Here is a 20,005-nt window from a genome sequence, read left to right as displayed (position 1 = left end):
AGCCTCAGCAGAGATGCCCAGACTTCCTTCACCCCAGACACTTCCTCCAGCTCCTCCGAGGGGAGTCCCAGACGTTCCCAGGCCAGCCGAGAGACATAGTCTCTCCAGCGTGTCCTGGGTATTCCCCGGGGTCTCCTCCCGGTGGGACATGCCTGGAACACCTCCCTAGGGAGGAGGGACATGCCTGGAACTCCTCCCTAGGGAGGAGGGACATGCCTGGAACACCTCCCTAGGGAAGATCCAGGAGGATCCGGTACAGATGCCCAAGCCACCTCGGCTGACTCCTCTCAATGTGAAGGAGCAGCGGCTCGACTCCGAGCTCCTCCCGGGTGACCGAACTCCTCACCCTATCTCTAAGGGAGCGTCCAGCCGCCCTGCGGAGGAAACTCATCTCTAAGGGAGCGTCCAGCCACCCTGCGGAGGAAACTCATCTCTAAGGGAGCGTCCAGCCACCCTGCGGAGGAAACTCATCTCTAAGGGAGCGTCCAGCCACCCTGCGGAGGAAACTCATCTCTAAGGGAGCGTCCAGCCACCCTGCGGAGGAAACTCATCTCTAAGGGAGCGTCCAGCCACCCTGCGGAGGAAACTCATCTCTAAGGGAGCGTCCAGCCACCCTGCGGAGGAAACTCATCTCTAAGGGAGCGTCCAGCCACCCTGCAGAGGAAACTCATCTCTAAGGGAGGAAACTCATCTCTAAGGGAGGAAACTCATCACTAAGAGAGCGTCCAGCCACCCTGCGGAGGAAACTCATCTCGGCCGCTTGTATCCGCGATCTTGTCCTTTCGGTCACTACCCAAAGTTCATGACCATAGGTGAGGGTAGGGGCGTAGATTGACCGGTAAATCGAGAGCTTCGCCTTTCGACTCAGCTCCTTCTTCACCACGACGGTCCGGTACATCGACCGCATAACTGTGGACGCTGCACCGATCCGTCTGTCAATCTCACGCTCCATTGTTCCCTCACTCGTGAACAAGATCCCGAGATACTTGAACTCCTCCACCTGAGGCAGGACTTCTCCACCCACTCGGAGAAGGCACGCCCTTTCCCGGTGGAGAACCATGGCCTCGGTCTTGGAGGTGCTGATTCTCATCCCTGCCGCGTCGCACTCGGCCGCAACACATGGAGGTTCCGGTCCGATGAAGCCAACAGGACAACATCATCTGCAAAAAGCAGAGACGAAATCCTGAGGTTCCCAAACCGGATCCCCTCCGGCCCCTGGCTGCGCCTAGAAATCCTGTCCATAAAAATTATGAACAGGACCGGTGACAAAGGGCAGCCCTGCCGGAGTCCAACATGCACCGGGAACAAGTCTGACTTACTGCCGGCAATGCGAACCAGACTCCTGCTCCGATCATACAGAGACCGGACAGCCCTTAATAGAGGGCCCCGGACTCCATACTCACGAGCACCCCCCACAGAATGGCACGAGGGACACGGTCAAATGCCTTCTCCAGATCCACAAAACACATGTAAACTGGTTGGGCAAATTCCCATGAACCCTCGAGCTCCCTGTGGAGGGTGTAGAGCTGGTCCAGCGTTCCGCGACCGGGATGAAAACCGCATTGTTCCTCCTGAATCCGAGGTTCGACTATCGGCCGTATTCTCCTCTCCAGTACCCTGGAGTAGACTTTCCCAGGAAGGCAGAGAAGTGTGATCCCCCTGTAGTTGGAACACACTCTCCGGTCCCCCTTTTTGAACAGAGGGACCACCACCCCGGTTTGCCACCCCAGCGGTACTGTCCCCTTCCTCCATGCGATGTCGCAGAGGCGTGTCAACCAAGACAGCCCTACGACATCCAGAGACTTGAGGTACTCAGGGCGAATCTCATCCACCCCCGGTGCCCTGCCACCGAGGAGCTTATGAACCACCTCAGTGACTTCAGCTTGGGTGATGGATGAGCACGCATCCGAGCCCCAACCCTCTGCTTCCACAGTGGAAGGCATGTCAATCGGGTTGAGGAGATCCTTGAAGTATTCCTTCCACCGTCCGACAATGTCCCCAGTCGAGGTCAACAGCTCCCTACCCACACCATAAACAGTGCCGGCAGAGTACTGCTTCCCCCTTCTGAGGCGCCGAACGGTCCGCCAGAATTTCCTCGAGGCCGACCAAAAGTCTTCCTCCATGGCCTCCCCGAACTCCTCCCAGACCCGGGTTTTTGCCTCCAGGACTGCCCGAGCTGCGGCTCGCTTGGCCTGCCGGTACCCATCTACTGCGTCAGGAGTCCCACCGGCCAACATAGCCCGATAGGACTCCTTCTTCAGTCTGACGGCATCCTGTACTTCCGGTGTCCACCACCGGGTTCTAGGATTGCCGCCACGACAGGCACCGGAGACCTTGCGACCACAACTTCGAGCCGCTGGGTCGACAATGGAGGCAGAGAACATGGTCCACTCGGACTCAATGTCCCCCGCCTCCCCCGGGATCCGAGAGAAGCTCTCTCGGAGGTGGGAGTTGAAGATGTTCCCTCCACATTGGCCAGGGACCTCTGTGACGGCACGCTGGCCAATGATATTCCTCCCTCGGCACCTTCTTTTTACAAGGTTGAACCCCGCTTCATCAATGAATGTGAATTCAATGGCAAATTGCTGATTGCATATTGCACAACAGCCTTTGGAGTTTAGAAATGTGATTGGCTGTGTGTTCTGAGTGAACAGCAAGAGAGGGAATTCAGGAAGAGTGTGCAGGATATTGGGAATGGTGTGTAGTGTTGTGAGAAATGTGTGGTATGGAATGGGAATGTGAGTCTAGAGCAGTAAATGTGCTTGGAGTTCAGCAGGATTGGTTCAGCCATCTGAAACATGAGTTTCAGGTTGTGCACATTGTGTCTGATGTTCCAATAAATGTGTTTAAAATGTGTTTGAAAAACTGTAACATACGTGAGAGTGTGTGTGCACGTATGTTGAACTCCCAGTCGCGTGTGGATGATATTTGATGAGACATCAAACAGCTTCAATTATTTCAGCACCTCAGGTGCCGTCCTCGTTATCCACTTACAGCAGCTGTGTGTGTGTGTGTGTGTGTGTGTGTGTGTGTGTGTGTGTGTGTGTGTGTGTGTGTGTGTGTGTACAGATGAGCTAATGCTAGAGGTGTTACATCAGAGCGAGAGACAGCTGCTTCTCAAAGTTCATTTTTAAAATGATCTGTGATTTTGGCAGAAAATGTGTGACTGGAGTCTGACTGATAATCCCACATCGTTTCTGTGGAATTGATGAGCATGCGAGATCAAAATTGGTTTAGTTTCTTTCTCATCAGATAGCTGATTGGATGGAGCCAAATCAAGACCAAACGTTTTGCTAATTTGAAAATAAAATTGTAATTGAAAAACTAAGATTTGAACCTGAAAATTTAAGTTTTGATCATGAACTTATTTTTTTTCAGTTTCACATCTTTTTTTTCAGTTTCACATCTTTTTTCCAGTTTTATTTATTTTTTTTCAGTTTCACATCTTTTTTTCAGTTTCACATCTTTTTTTCAGATTCACATCTTTTTTTTCAGATTCACATCTTTTTTTTCAGATTCACATCTTTACTTTTCAGTTTCACATCTTTACTTTTCAGTTTCACATCTTTTTTTTCAGTTTCACATCTTTACTTTTCAGTTTCACATCTTTACTTTTCAGTTTCACATCTTTACTTTTCAGTTTTACATCTTTTTTTTCAGTTTCACATCTTTACTTTTCAGTTTTACATCTTTTTTTTCAGTTTCACATCTTTACTTTTCAGTTTCACATCTTTACTTTTCAGTTTCACATCTTTACTTTTCAGTTTCACATCTTTTTTTCAGTTTCAGATCTTTTTTTTTCAGTTTCACATCTTTTTTTCAGTTTCACATCTTTTTTTCAGTTTCAGATCTTTTTTTTCAGTTTCAGATCTTAGTTTTTCAATTACAATTTTATTTTCAAATTAGCAAAACATTTGGCCTTGATTTTGCTCCATATGATTGGATGATGCCAACATTTAGGATTAAGTTGGAAATTCTTTTTGATAATATTTGATTTTTCTTATTGTTTATGCTGGTCCTAATGGTTCACACATAGGTCTGATATTATTCAAGGTCAAATCCAAAGAGAAGACTCTTCCTCAATATCCAGGTCTGTTTATGAATCTTTCAAAGGGGGTCGCACATCCATCTGGACACAAACACATCAACTCTAATCCTGCAGCCGTGCGACTATAAAAAGTGGTTGTAACCTTAGTTTTAACCAAACATGTTTCCGACTCTAGGTGAGAAACCTTTCATTTGAGCGGGGATGTGTTCAGCGGCGTCTGGACGTGCTGCGGCTCAGAATATTTGCTGCAGCGGGATCTATGTCAATGTTTATGGAGGGACACGTCGCCCAGTGCAGCACTTTCCTGGCAACAATGGATGTGCGGCGCCAGGGAATTATATCAAGCCTTCCCACTATACGAGAGAAATAACAGCTCCCTCCAGTGAGACCTCGGGCCTTGAATGTTTAATGCATACTCATGCGCTCAGCAAACACGGCAACCCACCGCGGGCCAGCGCTGGTTCAGATCTGGCATCACTTCTTGGACATTACTCCAGTTTTTATTCAGTTTGGAATTGGTTGAAGGCTGAGGAACTCCAACATCCTTTTATCCATCGCAAATATGCAGTTGATACTGGAAATATATCTGTAACAGTTCAATAATGAATATGACCTTCACGAGTGCTCGGCTTTGATTTCAAATCCCATTTTTATGCCAGTACTTCTGACAGGGATGTAGACCATCTGTGTGAACAAAAGAGCTACTGAATATGGTTTATTATGCGCCAAATGTTTTGTAATACCACTTTGTACCACTAGAGCATGAACTTTCCTGTGGTATGCCGTCCCTGTGTGATCAGAAGTAGTATTGCTATGCAGAGTTGAAAGAAAGGGCTTAGATTTCCAGATCTTCAGTATGAAGATTTAGGCCCAGTCCCAATCCCCCACTACTCCTACTTTTCAGTCCTACCCCTAAATTTTGCACGTTCCCGTGAGGGTAGTGGTGTCCCAATTCATCTTTGCATGTAGGGCTAGTGGACGTAACGAGGGCTAGTGGACATAACGAGGGCTAGTGGACATAACGAGGGCTAGTGGACATAACGAGGGCTAGTGGACATAATGAGGGCTAGTGGACATAACGAGGGCTAGTGGACGTAACGAGGGCTAGTGGACATAACGAGGGCTAGTGGACATAATGAGGGCTAGTGGACATAACGAGGGCTAGTGGACATAACGAGGGCTAGTGGACATAACGAGGGCTAGTGTGTATGAATCTAGCCCTTCATAGTGAGGGTTTTCAGATACTGACTTCACGACCGAGGGCTAGAAAAATTTCCCAGAATGCTTTACGTCATCATTTGCAGACTGAATTAAAAAAAAAAAAACATGCCGGACATTTCTTTAGTGAATATTAAGTTAGTTTCTGCATAAAAATGCGTTTTGATTACATTTCTAGCGAGAAATATATATTTTACTTTCATAATATTCACACAGTGAATGTACATAATCAGTCTGTGCCCGTTGGTCGCGAAGATCTCGCCAGAATAAAGGCTGATTTATGGTTCCGCGTTACACCAACGCAGAGCCTACGGCGTAGGTTACGCTGCAACGCGTGCCGTACACCGTAACCTACGCCGTAGGCTCTGCGTCGATTTAACGCGGAACCATAAATCAGCTCCCGAGCCGGCAGGCTGGTTTCATCCCGAAAACGTCGGAGCAAATTTCTTTTTTTTTTTTTACACCTTGTCTGCACACATATTAAAGGTTGATACCATGCTGGCATGCTCGGAGCAAATTTCTTAACAGGCGTTATTTGGATAAACTGAGCCCAGGTTGGGGATCTTAACGGTTACTTTTACGCCTGAAAAAATATTAAAACCTAATAAAGTGGCATATTAACAGCGCTACAGCGGAAATTAAAACAGCTTTTAGCTCTGGGCTTCCTGATATGGTGTGACGTTTGTGCAAACGTAACTACGCAGTCGCTTACGTACCCGAACGTAAACCACGCAGTGACGTAGCAAGTGGTGTCCCGATCCCTAGGGAACATTACAAGGACCCTACGCCTGTGGCTTCATTTTTAGGGCTAGTGGTAGAAAGTAGGGGGGGGATTGGGATTGTTCCTAAAGAATTGCATTTTTCAACCACTTCAGTGTAACCACACTTTTGACTCTCAAGCCAATTCATGGACAGGTGTGAGGTGTGAGAGAAAAGTATCTGGGAACCTACAACATATTACATCACATTATGATATATTTTGTAGGCACTCTCTTCCAGAGCGACTTACAACAGGAATACATCAGGCCACAGTAACATAGTAGATCAGATGAGAGATTAGACGTCTTTCATGCACAGTTTGGAAAGTTAAAGCGAGAGCGCAGTTCAGAAGGTGTTCGGCAACTTCTTGAACGTGAAGAGCGACTCTACTTTTGCAGCCACGGGTAACTGGTTCTGCTATTGAGGAACCATGTAAGAAAAGTCTCGACTGAGATCGTCGTGAGTGAAGAAAGGGCAAAGCCAGTCCGTGTGTAACATATGATAAAAGAATAAAACGAAACAGGCCACCCTTAAGCTGCCAGAGACACAGCAGCGAACAGGTCGGTACACTCCTGCAAAAGATAAATGAATTCAGTGGTGCAGTCGCCTACGTGAAACGGTCGGGACATCCACAGTGGAGAAAAAGTCCCTGATGAAAACCAGCCAAAGGACAAAAAACACTCTCCAGCAGTGGGACGTTTACTTACCCAAGTAGGGCTTCAACGAATGTGTAAGGGCCTTGCAAAATGCACGACTCCAGGAACAAAAAGAGTATTTATTCAAAAAACGGAGCAAAAAGGTAATAGCAACAGAAAACACTCTTGACGAGGAAAATCAAAGGCTGAACAAAAAGCGCTCTCTGGGAGGATCAATCTATCACAAACTTCAATTACATTATAAACATAGTGACGTGACGACACTTGACTATACTCGACATGTGACAACAAACTGGCAACAAGACAAGGGGAGACACAGGCCGTTTCCGAATTCGCATACTGTACTACAAGTATACACTGATTTGGCCAAAGTGTAGTAAGTAGTATGCTGTATGTGAACAGAAGGAAATCTGCAGTGTGCGAAAAATACCCGGATGTTGTACTGATTTGGAAAAAAATCCGCAGCATGCTTCAGACAGCCTATCTCGCTTACTATATCCCAGAATGCAATGCGGCCTCGGCCGGGCAGCGCTTTTTCTTTTTTTTCTCAAAGCTTTATTGAGAAAACAGCTGCAATCGGACAGTGATGTGATGTGAAGGCAGAAAGGACTAGTTACACCGTGGAGAGGGAGAAGGAGGAATATAAATGTAAGTAACTTTAATATATAACCTTTTTAATTCAATTTAGTGTAAGGACAACAATTAAAAATTGTGGGTTTTTAATAGTATGTTAGGTTTTTGTTAGTTATCTTAGCGCGCTTGCTACGTAAATAAAAGTGAACTAAGTGTTATGACAACGTTATATATCGGTAGTTTGTTGTATTTTCATGAAATAACTACTTTTCATTGCTGTGTTTTGACAGAGAATTTGTCCGGGAGTTGAAATAAATAGATGCAGAGAGAGGGTATGGACAAGGAGGAGAAGATGGAGAGAGAGCTACTCGACACAGAGGAGAAGAACTTTTTTTAATAAAATAAAATGAAATTCAATAGACTGATATGTTCATTTCAATACATTTATTAAAATCCATTTCCATCCCTTATGTCATTTCATCAATGAATTTGGTTTTACTGCTATTTCAACATTTAAGATAAAATAATCCTTTATTAGTCCCACATCGGGGAAATTTGCAAAATATAGCCCGACTGGAATCGAACCCCCGTTTGCTGAACGAAAGTCGCTTACTGAACCCAAAGATATAAGCTATACAGCTCTGCTCTGTCTGTGGTATATATATATCTATAGTAAAAACATGAAGCTTCACTTTATATTCAGACAAACTAACGTGAGAGCTACGACTGTTAGATTTCATCTATTAAACCAACATTTATTTTCCTAAATGATTTATTTCAGCCGGCGACAATTCTCCACGGAGCTGCAGTTTCTCCCCGGGACGGCGCCGTAGTTTGACGCGATCGCCGGGTCAGATTAAGTCTAACAGTCGTAGCTGTCACGTTAGTTTGTCTGAATATAAAGTGAAGCTTTGTGTTTTCAATAGATAGCTTTACTTTATATTCAGACAAATCTACAAACTACAGACAAAACAAAGCTATAGCTCAACGGGTTGCATAGGCGACTTACGTCCAGCAAATGCGGGTTCGATTCCAGTCGGGACATATTTTGCAAATTTCCCCGACGTGGGACTAGTAAAGGATTATCTTATCTTAAATGTTGAAATAGCAGTAAAACCACATTTATTGATGAAAAGACATAATGAATGGAAAGGGATTTTAATAAATGTATTGAAATGAACATATCAGTCTATTGAATTTCATTTTATTTTATTATTAACAAAATTCTTCCCTCTCCATCTTCTCCTCCTTGTCCAAACCCTCTCTCTGCATCTATTTATTTCAGCTCCCGGACAAATTCTCTGTCAAAACACAGCAACGAAAAGTAGTTATTTCATGAAAATACAACGGACTACCGATATATAACGTTGTCATAACACTTTATTTACGTAGCAAGCACGCTATGATAACTAACAAAAACCTAACATACTATTAAAAACCCACAATTTTTAATCGTTGTCCTTACACTAAATGGAATTAAAAAGGTTATATATTAAAGTTACTTACATTTATATTCCTCCTCTCCCTCTCCATGGTGCAATTAGTCCTTTCTGCCTTCACATCACATCATTGTCCGATTGCAGCTGTTTTCTCAATAAAGTTTTGAACAATCAAAGAAAAAAGAGCTGCCCGGCCGAGGCCGCATTGCATTCTGGGATATCGTAGGCGAGGTAGCTGGTTTGAAGCATGCTGCGAATTTTTTTCCAGATCAGTACAACATCCGGGTATTTTTCGCACACTGCAGATTTCCTTCTGTTCACATACAGCATACTACTAACTACACTTTGGCCAAATCAGTGTATACTTGTAGTACAGTATGCGAATTCGAAAACGGCCTATTTCTACATGAGGTTGGGGAACACAGGTGGAGACAATCAGGGGCGGGGTTGACAATCACACAAAGGGAGGAAGTCAGGATCTGAAACGAGAGGGAAAAGGTGAGTATCAAAATAAAACAGGAAGTGCATGATGAGACTGGACATAAGCACACAATACCACAAGGACTAAACATGAAATGAACACAGACATGACATAAAACATGAAACACTAAACCTGAACAAGACTGACAGAATGCCAACCCGACACTCAACAATTTGGAAGAGAATCACGAAGATTCTTGCTGAAGTCGGGATGCACTTCCTTCATCTCGGTCGTTAGGGCAGTCTTTCCATGTCTTCGTGTTACAATAAAAGAACATTTTATGCTGTGAGTCTTTGGGCTTGAAAAGACGTCTTTGCTGTTGTCTGGTGTAAGGTCTGGTCTAGGTTATGGTCTAGTTTATGTTCTAGTTCAGGGGTGGGCAATCCTGGTCTTCGAGGGCCGGTGTCCCTGCAGGTTTTAGATGTTTCCCTGCTTCATTGCACCGTGATACAAGTGACTGTGTCATTAACAGAATTGTGCAGCCCTGGATGACAAGCTGGTGACGATGATTAATTAGAATCAAGTGTGTTAAAGCAGAGAAACATCTAAAACTTGCAGGACACCGGCCCTCGAGGACCAAGATTGCCCACCCCTGGTCTAGTTTATGATCTGGTTTATGGTCTGGTTTATGCTCTAGTTTATGGTCTAGTAGGCCTATATATATTAACAACATCTTCATATCATAAACTGGGACCTCTCCAAGCGTTTCGTCCTGTCTCTCGTTCAGCACTGTCGTCTCAAGGCCAAAGCTGATACCGATTATTGGTGAAGGGCGCGAACCATCTCCTCTTTAGTTTCTGAAGGTATAGAAGCGGGATGTTCTGTGACGACTGAATCGATCGCCTGAAGTCAAACCTGATTGAGCGATTGCAGAAGACAGCCTGGCAGATCACCACAAAGGACCGAAGCTGTGCTTTGATGTGTATTGGTTTCAGACTTCAAACAACACAAAGCATTAAAAATTTAAATTGTATGTAGCCTATGTCTTTGTTAATATTTCCATTTCCATTTGAGCTTCGTAAAAAAACAAAAAAGAAAGTTCTTTACGTAAAAAACAAAGTGAATCCAACTTGAATATGCTTTAAGTGAGCACCTGAAAAAATAGTGTCCATCTCCCGATAGTTCTGACCTAACTCTCTGTGATGTTTTGATCTAGTTGTCAAATTAAATAAAGACCGCACGATCAATGTTTCTCAACGGTGCGGAGCGCGATGCGCCAGCGGGGGGTTATCAGCTTAGTCTCTGGCTCTCTGCGATGTCAGGGAGCATTAAAGTACATTTCAGCTCATTGATCTGCTGCCCACCTCACAAAATCCCGGTTGGTTCACCCTCACTGTCCACGGGATCATTTTCTGTAGCAGCAGGGGGCTATTATCAAAGAAAACCAAAAAAAAAAAGGCATCTGCAGAGGCACTCTGCAGCAAACAGCAGGGCAGCGTTACAGAAGAGCGGGGTGGAGTTTCTTCTGCAGCCCAAGATCTCCACGTTTCCCTCAGGGACTGATACAAAGCTAAAAAGAACTCGCATTACTCAGGAGGACGCAAACACTAGGCCGCGTGAGTGATAGTTTGTGATAACCGCTGGAAAGGGCTGACCCCAAACAGTCATCGCAGGTTTAAAAATGCATTTGTTGCATGAACGTGACAAGAATACTAACTCTGTTGACAAGTAGTAATTCGCTGCATGTGAGAAAGTGAAATGAAGAACCCCGCTGAGAGAGATTTTTCTAACAGATTGCTGGGTAAGAACAAAGAAGCCTCCAGGAAACAGCTCCAGAGATCCACAAATAGTATTTTCTGTCACTTCACCCAAAACTTACTGCCTCGTTGGATGTTTTGATGATTATAGGCCGTGCAGAGCAAAGTATGACATATTTCTCCTAGTCGGACAGCGATAAGAGACCGTGAAGGCTGCGGGACTATTGATATTTTTCAGTCTGTTATCCAGACGTACTTGCACGTGCTTGGTGTGTAATCGAAAGACAAAAAAATACACACATTAAGGCCCAGTCCCAATACTCCCCATACCCCTCGTTTTCATCCCTACCCCTAGATTTTGCACGTTCCCGTGAGGGTAGTGGTGTCCCAATTCCTCTTTCCACCTATGGGGAGTGACGAAAAGTGGTGTAGTGGCTATGAATCTGTCCCTACGGATCGAGTGTTTTCCGATCCTCACTAGCTGATCTATGGGACAAAAACATTTCCCAGAATGCTTTTCGTCGTAATTTGCGGACTGAATACAAAAAAAAAACATGGCGGACATTTCTTATTTTTTAGTGAATAAAATCAATATTTTGAGTTATTTTCTGCATAAAAATGCGTTTTTATTACATTTCTAGCGAGAAATATATATTTTACTTTCATAATATTCACTCAGTGAATCTACATAATCACTCGTTTTCCCGTTTTCCGAACATCACGCCAGAATAAAGGCTGATTTATGGTTCTGCGTTACACCAACGCAGAGCCTACGGCGTAGGTTACGTAACCTACGCGGAACCATAAACCAGCTCCGGAGCCGGCAGGCAGAAATCTTGAAATTTTCTGAGCAAATTTCTTAACAGGCGTAGCTACAACTGTTAGATTTCATCTATTAAACCAACATTTATCTTCCTAAATGATTTATTTCAGCCAGCGGTAATTCTCCACAGAGCTGCAGGTTTCTCCCCGGGACGACAGCGCAGGTTGACCCGGCGATCACGTCTGTACTCCGGCTGCTGCTGCTCCGAGTCGGCAGCTCTTCTCATCTCCGAAAACATCAGATCAAATTTCTTAACAGGCGTTATTTGGATAAATTGAGCCCAGGTTGGGGATCTTAACGGTTACTTTTACGCCTGAAAAAATATTAAAACTTAATAAAGTGGCATATTAACAGCGCTACAGCGGAAATTAAAACAGCTTTTGGCTCTGGGCTTCCTGATTTTAGGGGTGGTGCTTAAAGTAGGAGTAGTGGGAGTATTGGGACAGACCTGGGAAGATTTCAAGTGCCCTAAAATCTGTCCCTTCTTTTTTAGGGCTAGTGAAGAAAAGAAGGGCGAGTGAAAGAAAGTAGGGATTGGGCCATCTGTTCGGTGTAGAAAGATTTTGGGCATACGTGCACATACCTGCCCTGTGCTTGTTCTTGGACGCCACTTAACCCCAACACGCCCAATGTGACCCCAAACGGGCGGTAATGTAATCCAAACAGCTGTCTGCTGGCCCGTTTCCATGAGAACGTGTGTGTGTGTGTGTGTGTGTGTGTGTGTGTGTGTGTGTGTGTGTGTGTGTGTGTGTGTGTGTGTGTGTGTGTGTGTGTGCGTGCGTGCGTGCGTGCGTGCGTGCGTGCGTGCGTGCGTGCGTGCGTGCGTGCGTGCGTGCGTGCGTGCGTGCGTGCGTGCGTGCGTGCGTGCGTGCGTGCGTGCGTGCGTGCGTGCGTGCGTGCGTGCTTGCGTGCGTGAGCGAGCCCCCGCGGTGATGCATTATCTGCTATTTGGAGACGGCACTGCTTTTCATGAACAATGTAGTTGTGACCGTGGGTAGTAATACATAGAGAGGAACAAGGGAAGGGTCAAAGGAGAGAAAAAAAACCCATTTCACACCACTCATTCATAGCAGGCTACGGGATTTCTAGGAATTTAGGTCTAAAAATGCAGCTCATTGTTCTGCTTCTATATGATTGAAGACAAAGGAAACAACAGGGGACTTGCTGCAGCAAAAATGTCCCAAATTACACATTATACACAAAATCAATGGGAGACTGTTGTGAGGCTATTTCCTTCAGCAACATTGTTATCGCTGCAGTCAGCTCTCTGAACTTTAACCCTTTGGCTCTTGATTACAGACTAACTCATGCCCCCCAAACCCCCAGCTACTGTAGGTGTTTTATCGTAGGAGAACTAGAGTGACAAAAAAAAATACTGCCTCATTTATTCAAAGCAACATTTCCAAGTCAAATATTTGTAGTTCACTTTAGCGCTCTTTAGCGCCGCCCTAGTGGCTCCTGGAGCTTTTAAAAAAAATGTTTGACCTTTTTTTTTTTCTTTTTTCTTCTTTTTTTCTTCTTTTTTTCCCTTTTCTTTTTTTTCTCTTTTTTTCCTTTTTGTCTCTTTTTTTTCTTTTTTTCTTACTTTTTCCTTTCCTTTTTAATCTCGATATTTCAACTTTTTTCTCGAAATTTCAACTTTTTTCTCGAAATTTAGCCTTTTACTTTTTTCTTCTTTTTTTCCTTTTTCTTTTTTTCTCTTTTTTCCTTTTTCCCCTTTTTTTTCTTTTTTTTCTTCTTACTTTTTCCTTTCCTTTTTAATCTCGATATTTCGACTTTTTTCTCGAAATTTCAACTTTTTTCTCAACATTTCAACTAATATAGAAACATGCAGCATGTGTTGCCTTCATTCTAAGGCTTATACAAGACTTTTCATTTTTTGCGGCTCCAGACGTATTTGTTTTTTGTGTTTTTGGTCCAACATGGTTCTAAAACATGTTGGGTTGCCGACTCCTGGGTTAACCCCTCGTCTTTTAATAGTATTAGATTTTTTTGTGTTTAAAACATATTAATGTATCACATCATACTGGGTTTTGGTCTAAATCAGTCTGGAAACTCACTCTTTTCAGGGTGCCTTCATTCACTCAATAAGACTGAAGCCTAAGTAATGAAATAAATTAGAAAAACATCGGCAATGCTGTGCATCCCGTCATTGCTTCCCGCGGATTTCTATGGATAAATGAATTGCATCCAGGTGCGACTAGTCATCAGTCTTTGATAAACCGACTGTCAGCAGCTGAGTAGTGGCAGTTTACCAGTCTGGAACCTTTAGATTAGCGTTAACACAATGCCAAATATGAAGAGATAAGCATTCATCTTAAGAGAGCAACTACTGCTGCACACTAGTCTGGAAAATGTTTGTGCTGTATGTTGTAAAAAATGTTGTGAGAATGATTGACTACTTTCAAATCTTCCCAGGAGTGAACATTCATACAAACTTACCACAAGATCAGATCATGCACTTCTGGGAGAAATAAGCAAACACCCATGGGTCATGTCTGAGACCCCACAGGCCTCACTGAGCACTTTAATAACACTTTAGTGTCCGTGACAGCACAGTGAGATCAAGAGCGATTTGGAAGAAATGCCAGGAAAAAAAAAACCAAACTCTTCTGTCCACAAATAACATGATATTGCGACCGAGGTTTGCAAAACTGTGTCTGAATGAACCACACAACTTCTGGTACAACCTACAGATGAGACCAGAGTTGAGCTGTTTGACCACAATAACCCGGTGCTGAGTGTGTTTCAAATAGAAAACCATATGTTGAAGTTTCCTCAGGCAGAACTAAAGCCCCACGTGACTGAATCCTGCAGGAGGAACGCAAGTGACAAGAGCTTTGAAATGTAGATGTGTAGTGTACGGACATGGTCACCTCTCATGATATTAACTGCAAAGTGTAAAAAAGTGCTGCATTCCTCAGCTCCTGCCAAGTCCCCCTACATGTATTTTGGAGGAACAATTGGTACATTTACTGTCGCAGTTTTAGTCCACATCACTCAGCTAGGCTATTTAACGCACTTGCAGAGAGTCAATTTGCCAACAAACATAAGTGCTTCTCCACCGCGATACGTGGCACCAGTGCCCACTTTCAGCTTGTTAGCATTGTGCAAAACGAAACATAAATATTGGGTTTAGCCGGTTAGAGCTGTTTGGAGACACAGCAAATGGGACAAATGTACAGGGGGCCTCATTTATAAAAGAGTGTGTAGGATTCATACTAAAAGTGCACGTGCGCCCAAAAGCCGAAAATGGTAGGGGAAAAAAAAAATCTAGATTTATAAAACCGTGTGCACGCACACCTGCACGCAATGTTCGCTTTATAAATCACAGCCAGCTGGAAGGTTGCACATGTGAATTCACCTCATATCCCGCCCTCTACACGCCCACTTTTTACCAAGAATGGTCAATGCAAAGCACCTGGCGACTGTATTTGCATATGAATGAGCCTGCTGAGCATGTGCAGCTGCTCCTGCAGTCTGTTTCTGCTGTGTCGGGATGAATGAGACGTGTGTTGAGCCGATGTTCTGCCGAGTTGCCCTACCTCGGTAGAACATACTACCGTACGATCTCCGTTTCTTTTATCTCAGTTTATTTTTTTTCAAAGGCTTTTTCCTGCAAATAGATGATTTAACAGCAGGAAGTCAGAAAGTGCTTCCACATAGATCTATGTGTACGACGCTTCGGCGGAAGAAAAAAAAACGTCAGATCACGCTTCCACATAGATAAATGCAGGTAAGAGGATTTGACGGATGAAAATACCCCGTCAGATCAACATTGAAAGATGCGCACGCATATGATTCAGCCTGAAGTAGACATTGCCATCATGGAGCTGTAGCTCCCGAACGAGCCTGTATTCCCCCAAATCCTGTCTCTCATGAGGATTTCATGGACCCTCCTTGCTGCTGCTGCTCGTCTCCTCCTCCTCAGATGAAGAACTAAAGCCAGGGCTTTTCTTTCAAGCAGGGACAGATGAATTTTGCAAACCGAGCTGTAGCTACTGTACGTCCAAACGAGTGGGAAAACGGCGCTAGACCGGAAAAACTTTTTTTCGGTCGCCAAGCAACTTGCAACAAATGTGTACGCGATGCGCGCAAGCGCGCCCGTCTCTGCGCCGAGTCTGCGCCCACCCCGGCGGTGTGCGCGGCGCAAACCGCGTTCTAGGTGAAAGCCGCTTTGTGCCGTCTTGTGCCCACTTGCGCCCTTTGCCGCCGCGATAACTCAGCGGCATGCGCCCTGTTACGCACCGCCGACCTCGGCGGCAGACCCTGCGCCCTTGCGCAACAGAAGCACATACACAACGAATGGGAAAGCCGGCGGCGGCTGCCGCTGTGTGCTCTCTGTGTGAAAACCACTTTAGCCAATCAGTGATTGTTGACATGGGGGCTCGCCTGCTCGGCCCTCCCTGTGGGTGCTCGGGCCCCGAAGCACCCACAGTTCCGGCGCCTATAGTGAGATTAGTGTATCGTTACACTAGGGCTGCCACCTTTCAGAAATAGAAATAAAGGACGCCCTGATTTCAGCAGCGCAGGAGCCAAAAAAAAAAGCCCTAAAACTTCTAAACTGAATAAAAATGTGTTTATTTTATAAGAAAAAACTAAATGCTTTGATTTAAAGTTTAAAGTGCTTTAATAGCATTGAACTTGAATGACTGTACAGACAGACAACCATATAGCAACTGAAATATCCGCCTATGCTACTGTATGTCCACATCAGCCCAGATGTATAATATATATACAGGTGAAGAATATGGTGTAAAAGTTAATTTATTTCAATAATTCAACTAGAATATGGTGTAAAAGTTAATTTATTTCAATAATTCAACTAGAATATGGTGTAAAAGTTAATTTATTTCAATAATTCAACTAGAATATGGTGTAAAAGTTAATTTATTTCAATAATTCAACTAGAATATGGTGTAAAAGTTAATTTATTTCAATAATTCAACTACAATATGGTGTAAAAGTTAATTTATTTCAATAATTCAACTAGAATATATGTGTAAAAGTTAACTTATTTCAATAATTCAACTAGAATATGGTGTAAAAGTTAATTTATTTCAATAATTCAACTAGAATATGGTGTAAAAGTTTTTTTCCTTTTTCTTTTTTTTCTCTTCAATATGGTGTAAAAGTTAATTTATTTCAATAATTCACCTAGAATATGGTGTAAAAGTTAATTTATTTCAATAATTCAACTAGAATATGGTGTAAAAGTTAATTTATTTCAATAATTCAACTAGAATATGGTGTAAAAGTTAATTTATTTCAATAATTCAACTAGAATATGGTGTAAAGGTTAATTTATTTCAATAATTTAACTAGAATATGGTGTAAAGGTTAATTTATTTCAATAATTTAACTAGAATATGGTGTAAAGGTTAATTTATTTCAATAATTTAACTAGAATATGATGTAAAAGTTAATGAAAATACGGTACAAATCGTGTCCCGTATTAGTTCAATACGGGACGCAACATTTTTTTCTCAAATAAAGGACAATTCCGTATTTTACGGGACGGGTGGCAACCCTACGTTACACCCATAGTGTTTTCTGCTTTCTGTGTCGGCACCTTCGAGCACGTCCGAGTCAAAGTCTGCGGCAGGAACTGTGACTGCATTGCCCTCTTGCCAATTTGATGCAACCAGGTGATGCAGCTCCTTTAACAGGCCACTGGAGTACGGTGGCCGACAAGGGCCAAACCCACCGCTCTCGGCGTAACAGCTCAATGGACAGACACACGGGATGTAGAGAGAGACCTTTATATCAATATGTGTATTATGTGCAGCCTTGTATCGTCTGGTGTAACGTTAAAATATAATAAAGAAACGTCTCGTAATGTACAGCGTTGTACAGTGATATAAACATCGTATATAAATATAGTCAGATAAAAATCACATTACCGTTCCCGCTGTATGTTTAAACCATGGATGTAAACACTGTGGTTCAGTCAGCAGCGCCCCCTGCAGGTTTGGAGCAGTTCCAATTGTAGTGACCGGTTATGAAGCGTTTTTCTTTTGAAGATGGTTTCTTGTTTTATATCGTTTTATGGTTTGCATCGTTTCTCTATTTGCAGCACGTTCCTCTTTTTGTACCTCGTTTTGAGTTTGTGAATTTGAATCGTTTCTGTACTTGAAGCCGTTTTCCTTAACTGAGATGCATTATTTGATGTTTTTTTCTTTTCTTTGTGTAAATATAATGCTTGGTTGCAGTGCGTTTGGCCCTTGTCGGCCACCGTAGACAAGCCTGAAAGATCCTAGCCCTGTTTCAGCCAACACCGCGCAACAGGAGGGGAAAAGCTTTAAAAGGACTTTAGAGCAAATCTACGTGTGATGTCTTTCATAGTCTATGTTTACACACAAGGATTAGCTCGACTTCAAGTGCATAATCCGAGTGTACGAGTCTGAGACCACGAGGAACCCAGTCTACGTCGGAGAAGTCAGGATTTTCAATTATTTGATGTTTTTTCTTTTCTTTGTGTAAATATAATGCTTGGTTTGTCTGTTTTGGTCGATTTTAAAGAACAGCTGAGGGCAAACTGCTGCATCTTTAGATAGAAAGTCAGGGCTCTACACACACTCCACACACATGAAGAACATGTGAGCTGTTTGTACATGTCCAGCGTTGTCCTTGGGGGGCTTTAAAAAGACATTTAAGTTATTGTGCTGCCTCTAACGTCCTCTCTGAGCGACCATTGTTGGTGCAAAGTCATGAAAAGAAGCTCCAACTCAAAGGTTTTATGCGTCACAGCGGAATAAAACACAATTTGACCTTCACCGAGTCTTAAAAACGAAGTAAACATCACCTCAGATGGAGAACAACACAAGAATTATGACACAGTACGATCATTTATTCAACTAAATTAAGCCACAATGCAAATTCAGAAACACACATGGGTTGTGTTAATCATTTTCAAACCTGCATCATGTTTGCCGTTAGCCCAGTTTGTCATGCACCACTTATATTCCTGGGTTTGTTCTCCATGTCATTCCCACACTCTCTCCCTGCCTTTAAGTTTGTTCAGTAAACCCCATTTTTAACTGACTTCCTCCACGACATCCGTACAGCAGCTGATAAAGTGATGCGACCAATACTCCAGGGATCTCTCAGAGCACAGAGGTGCAGAAAGGTGAAAGTTTTATTTCAGTGCGTACCTTGAACTTTTCAGTGCTTTTATTTTTTAAGGATTTCACATGAATTCGACCTTGAATCAAGTGATTGTGCGATTAGTTCACTTTTTAGACTGAATCAAGATATTGTGTGATAACGTTCTTTTCTTTTTTTTTTTTTATTTATTGTATTTTTATATTTTCAATCACAAAAAGAGGGGTATACTGTACATACATAGAACACAAAAACCCCACAACTCAACTTCCAAAAAATAAATAAATAAATGAAGTCAGTCAAAGTCCATACAGACCAAAACATATTTCATAGTGCCATAATCATGCCAAATATACTAACCAAAAATTCTACTCATTGCACTAATTGAAAATACCAGATAGTACTACCATATCTGTCATATCAATGACGCTGAACTAATAATTAAATAGTTAAATAGTATTCCTACCCTACTTCATGATGAAGGGACTTCATACATTTAATTGACCATTTCCAGTTATATTGACTCTTCAATAAGGTCTAGTCAAAATTGGAAATTGGCATTATCTCTGTTTTGTCCCAATTAACTTTAAAACCTGATAATTTCCTACATTTTCCAAATAATGCTAAAATAAATGGTATTGAATATCTATAATCATGAGATCTAATCATTGCAGCTCACGGCTCGATGACAGTGGCGAGCAATGCCGGAGACATCGGGCAACCTTGCCTCGTGCCTCTAGATCAGGGGTCGGCAACCCAAAATGTTGAAAGAGCCATATTGGACCGAAAACACAAAAAACGAATTTGTCTGGAGCCGCAAAAAATGAAGTCTTGTATCAGCCTTAGAATGAAGACAACACATACTGCATGTATCTATAGTTATAACTGAGGGAAGATTTTTTTTTCATTATGCACTTCGAGAAAAAGTGAAAATGTCGAGAAAAAAGTGGAAATTTCGAGAAAAAAGTGGAAATTTCGAGAAAAGTGGAAATTTCAAGAAAAAAGACGAAATGTCGAGAAAAAAGCGAAATGTCGAGAAAAAAGTCGAAATGTTGAGAAAAAAGTCGAAATCTCGAGGAAAAGTCAATTTCGAGAAAAAAGTCAAAATTTCAAGTAAAAAGTCGAAATTTCGAGATTAAAAAAGAAAGGAAAAAGGAAGAAAAAAAGAGAAAAAAGAAAAGAGAAAAAAAGGAGAAAAAAAGAAGAA

The sequence above is a fragment of the Cololabis saira genome, chromosome 7, assembly GCF_033807715.1.
Source record: "Cololabis saira isolate AMF1-May2022 chromosome 7, fColSai1.1, whole genome shotgun sequence".
Classification (NCBI taxonomy): Eukaryota; Metazoa; Chordata; class Actinopteri; order Beloniformes; family Belonidae; genus Cololabis; species Cololabis saira.
Note: the sequence above shows the minus strand (reverse complement) of the source record.